General features: G+C 31.9%; 1 long non-coding RNA gene across 1 annotated transcript; it reads left to right on the forward strand.

Annotated features, from left to right (window-relative positions):
• The first annotated feature begins 464 nt into the window (after window positions 1-464).
• Window positions 465-3,640, forward strand: LOC110811187 (uncharacterized). The gene is made up of 2 exons (XR_015813574.1): window positions 465-701; window positions 3,405-3,640. It is a non-coding gene; the product is annotated as an uncharacterized LOC110811187 (long non-coding RNA).
• The last annotated feature ends 2,187 nt before the right edge of the window (window positions 3,641-5,827 follow it).

Here is a 5,827-nt window from a genome sequence, read left to right on the forward strand (position 1 = left end):
GCAAATACAATTATGTTATTAAAATTATGCATAGAGAGTAAAAAAAATTACTTTATGCTCTGTTACATTTTCCTAATTATAGGAAATTCAATAGCACAATTTTTCCACATAACTTTAAAGGTGCTAGATCATAGTGCTTACAACAGCAATTTCATCAGTAAATCTACCTGCAAATCCAAGATGGAAACGAGTCTAAGTTAATTTCTTCTTCTTATGTTTTCGAATAAATGAATATTAAACTTGATGATGGCACAATTAACAACAAGAAAGTGAAAAATGCTCGTAATCAGAGCATGATTAACATTCTTCGAAGTAAAATTTGTACTAAAGTATGGTTTATGTTAAATTATTTTTTTAAGATAATACACTAAATTTTTAATTACTGCGTGCAATTACTATTTTGCCCCTCCCACCTAAACTCATTGCACGGCCCAGATGGCCTACATGCGTGTCAATGGCCCATATGCATCAGACCCGGTTACCCTCTTTAGTAATTGAGTTCCTTCTTCTTCCTTCGGTCAATCGAAGGAAGAGTTGCAGAGGAGAGGGAAAGGGTGAAACTGTGAGGGTTTTCACCAAAATCTCCTAAGTAGTGGTGCAGTCTGCCCCGCCACACTGTGAACTACTCAGGGAGGCTGGAATTGACTTTGGATTCTAGCAAAATTCAAGTCGGGTTGTGCATGACCCGAATCTTCGATTTGGTAAGAGTTTTCTATCCTAAATCCAAAATTAAGCTTTTCAATCAACTCACTTATCCTAATATCATGTCCAGGTGTTTCCAAAGTTCAAAATTCATTAACCAGAACATCGAATCGTCGAGTAACTCGTTTACCTAGTCACTCTCATTCATGATCAAACTCTTTCCCTAAATTTTTCTTACGCTTTCTTTGCTAATTTAAACCCATGATTTAAGAAATTTTTAGTATGAATATCATAGATTAACTAGGAATAAATTATTTATTAAATTGCAACTGATTTAATCAGTTAAATGTTACCCAAAATGTGTGTGCTCTTGATAGATTGCGAATCTATTTTGGGCACTAATTTGGAGTCCTAAATCAATCTATTTAGCAATGAAATCTATAGGTATGCGTAGCAGAAATCCTTAACTTTCATATGTATGTTTTAGGAAATAGGCTTGTGATCATGCGAAAACATTTTCTAAGTGAATAAAATTGCTGGGGAAGGCTTAGGAAATATTCTGAATTTGTATTTCGGTTACTTTTCGTCACATTTATAAGCTATTTAATTAAAAAATATGCATTTACACTTTTGTTAAATGTTGATTCACTCTTCGTTTTCCGTAAAGTGTTCAAGTGTGCGGTTCTCTCGTATGTAGGAGCCAGAGTAGAGTTGTTTGTGTGACATGTGTTCACCTAGTACGCTAAATGGGTTTCGTTGAAGACCCAAACCATGGTTTGCTAGGTGTTTGTACTTTGGGGTTGAGATTGGAACTGAATCCTTGAATCAATTCGTTACCGTGCTACCTAGAAGGTGTATTTTGAATAAAAATAAAAAACAATATACATTTAAATGAGGTGTGTGTGTGTGTTCATGATGTTTTGGTTAAATCAAAGGATATTTTCTTGATTAATTTTGTTGTTGATGCTATTTCATGTTTTAACTTTAGGATTAAATCAATAAAGGATAGGAAATTTTGAATTAAATAGAAAAAGGAAAATCAGAAAATAAATTGAAATAGTAAATTTTAAATAATACAAATAGGGGAATTATAAATAATGAATTTGAGGTACTTAGTTAGAGAATTTCATAAATTCACTTAAAATAGAAATTAACTAAAGTTAGGAAATAAACCAAAAGGAAGAAAAAAATTAAGAATGGAATTAGGAGATAGATATATAGTGTAACACTCCGCCCATCACTATACTTAATTGATTTGAAAAAATCTTATTTATTCAGGCCTTTAGGCCGCTTTAAACTCATTTAATTGACTTTATAACTTATTATCGTAATTTGTGAATTATATTGATTCTTAATTATTTTAATTTTATTTTAATTTCATTAATTTTATTTTTATTTTATTTTAGTATAATTAAAAATGAATTTTGGAAAAATGACAAAATAAGAGAAATCCAGCAGGAAAAAGGGAGCTACCCGCACGGGCATCTGCACAGTATGCGCGCACGTGGCAGGGAGGGTCATGCACCAGCAGGCTAGCTTGTAATGCGTCGTTGTCACCTCAAGTGACGCGCCGCCGCAGACAGAGGAGATTTTCCTCTCTCATCTTTCATGTCGAGCATTTTTTCCTCTCTCTCTTCATCGAATTTTGCCATTTGGCGCGAAGCTGATGGCTCCCAATTTCTATAAATAGGGGCCCTTCCTTTCCATTTTCTCCACACTTCCATTCGTGCACCTTTCAAGGCTTGGAGAGAGAAAAAGAGAGAGTGAACTAGAGAGAGAAGGAGAGGAAGAAAAAATTATCAAAGTTTCGATAAAGAATTTAGTATTTCTTTAAACCTCTTAAAGGGTATTTTTAGACAAAAGAAAATTATTAAATTGATAATCTATGATTTTTCCTATTTTGCATGTTTTTATATTTGTAGGTCTAATAAGCTTAATTGTTCTTAATTTCAAGCATGCTATGTGATTTATAAACACTTGATGATTTGTATGTAATAAAAATAATATGAAGTTGGTATTGTTATCTTGAAACTAAAAGAAACAAAAAGAAAAGAAAAAGAGAAATGTGGAATTAAGCATGAATGGTCCGAAGTATGTATCTATAATGACATGCATAATATATCAAGTGTCTCGTTAGGTTTTTTATTTTTGAGGGATATTTGTTCACCTAACCCGATCAGGTGTATCTATTTTTTCCTCCCCCATCTGGTCTGGAAAGATGTAAGAGAACCACTACTTGTGGATGACGGTATACCCTCTGATGAGAGTGGTGATGCGAATATCTATTAAGGGTCACATTTGGCTAAGTACTGTCGTGACTACAAAATATCTTATAGGACCACTATGGTTAGTACGGCTGTGGTCATATATCGTACCAAAGTTTGGTAAGCCAGAAATGTGCCCGAGCAAATTGTCGTTATCTGTATCTGATTTGGTCATTCCAAATGGGTAGTTGGAAATATGTATCTGCCTTCAGAGATGGAAGTTGCAACGATTTCACGAAGTATGACACAAAAATCTAAGCATTTCATGATTTACTTGATTTTCTCTATTATCTGGTATGATGTGTGTTTGTTTTAATTATATTAACGTACTATTTTATCTAATAAATAAATTATTTTCATAATGTAAGATAGGTCTACGAAGTAGCCAAATGGTAAGTATTTATCTTAGAATAATTCACATTTAAAACCTTACGATGTTATTTAAATACTCTTTTCCTTACTGAGCATATGGAACTCACTGTTTTCATGTCCCCCCAGATGAGGAAGAAAATAAGGAGTTGTCAGTTGACCTACCTATTGAAGTTTATGAGGATCCCGTGGATCCATAAAACTTGAGTGCATGATCGTTCCCGCACTCTGATGAGTCCAATAGCATAGTGAAAGAAGTGGCTCTCTTTTGTATTTTGACTTTGTATTTTGTAGCCACTTCTGGTCTCAGTTATATGTATGTAATTGGAACTCATATATATTTGTAAGAGATTTGCATTAATTTATTTCGCTGTACAAAATTTTATCATGCACTCTTAATCTTGTTTATGTATCTAACACTCACATGCCTTAATTACCATTTGGGATGTCACACATAGGATTAATAAACTTAAATAGAAAACTTAAAATAAAATAAAACTAAGCTAGAAGACTTAAGGGTTAGTAAAATAATTGGATAAAAATTAATTAGGCAACATTAGGATTAAATTAGCACGCTTGTTATTTCTTCTTACCTGTTGTATGTTAAATATATAAATTATATGGTTTGTATTATTATATTAAAATGGTTAAATTACTAAAGAATTGAAATGGAAATGGAATGCATGAATTAAAAAGAGAAAATAGTATATAGATGGTTAGAGGTGCTTAGAGGGACAAGAAAGGATTTAAAAAAAATGTGAGAGGGGGAAATGGGAAAACATAGTAGAGTCAGGTTGAATTAAGGCTAGGATAGCTTAGGGGTTGTGTATTAGAAAAAGGAAATGAGTTAAGTGTATAATAAAATTTAACTCACCAGGTTGTCTAGTCTAAATTCGGTCTATCTAATTTTGTTGGAGGAGTATTGGTGTTGTTATTGGTTGGAGCCAGTAGGTTATGGATTGGGTTCCGTGTTGCAACTATGATACAATTTTTTTTGAGAATATGTACTAATTGCTATTCATGTTCTGGGGCCTATAGGCATGAAAAATGGCAACCGGGGTGCCCTTATGGGATGGTAACTAGAGAAAAAGTGTGATTACATGATTTCACGGGTAATATATGGTTATTATTATTGATTACACACCCATCCATAGCTAGTTGGTGTCCGTATTGCTCTCCTTGGAAATAGATGGTAGCAGCTGCATGCATAGGTTTATAAATAGTGAAACCTAAACTAAGATAATAAATTGTATCAAAACAGAATTAGTCCTGAGTGTGTCTGTTAGAGGATTGCACGTGATGTTATCTAATTGCTTTGTTTGATGTGTATTATTGAAGCATGGAAATGATTATTGGTAAAGGAATGAATATAAATGAGTACGAAATTGATAATTTGGGAACTGCATTATATTGGTAATATTATTGAAATTTTTTTCAAAAGAATTGCGTTGTATGCATTAAACAAGACTTTCAAAACGTTAATTCTGGCACGTTAATACTACTCTTGTTACTTAGTCGACTAAAACTTACCCCAATCCAGACTTTCTTTTTAGTCTAGGGAGCCTGAATAGTGTCAGTAGCTAGATGAGTTGTGAGCAAAGTTCTTTAGCCTTGGGTAGAAATGAGGCAGTAGATGTGGATGTAAGTTTTGTTTTAAATTGTAATTGTCTCATATAAAATAATTTCACTTGTGATTTTATTTTGAGGGATGTTTATTATATGTAGTTCTGCTACATTTGATAATTTTTCTTGATTGCTTTGTTGTGATACAAATGATTGGCGCCTTACCCTTTGGTACTAGGGTCAAAATGTCACAGTTTATGTGCATATATACATATATATATAAAGAGAGAAGAGAGACAGACTGGATAACTTCACGATAAATAGAAGTTCTCATGCCAAATATACGTTTAGGCCTTATAGCACGTTTCTTTCAACTTCCTTCCATTATGTTATTTTCATCGTGATCCTCGTCACGATTTTGACTATGAACATCATTTTCTTTAGTTGAATAAGTATTATAATAATTAATAAATTTAATTTTTTTAAATTAAAATTGTATAAATAAAATAATTGATAAATTAATCAAACCCAATTTCTTCTCTTCGCCATTCAAGATTATTTTTTGATGATTTAGTATCCACAGTGTTAAGCTCCCTCATTGTTCATTTTCCTGTATCATTTTTCCAAATAAATAAAGTTAATTTTCTTGTGAATTAATTTTGCAAATTAATTTTCCATATTTAAAAAAATAAGAAATTAATTTTAAAAAATATATATGTTCAAGCATTAAATAATAAGTCCAAATTTTACATATATTAATAAACTATATAAATTAAAAATTGATACAATAGTCAACTTGATTTCTTCTTTTTGCTCTTCGACAATATTCTTTGATGACTCAGTGTCAACAGTATGAACGGTCTGATTATCATCATCCACTTTCCTATATCATGCTCCAAAATTAAAAATAAATAAATAAATATTACTTTCATAAGAACAAGTCATGGTAACTTAGTTTTTACAAATTATCAAGCTTTTAAAAATGAAGT

This window comes from Carica papaya, chromosome 7 (genome assembly GCF_054855325.1).
Source record: "Carica papaya isolate Zhongbai chromosome 7, ASM5485532v1, whole genome shotgun sequence".
NCBI lineage: Eukaryota > Viridiplantae > Streptophyta > Magnoliopsida > Brassicales > Caricaceae > Carica > Carica papaya.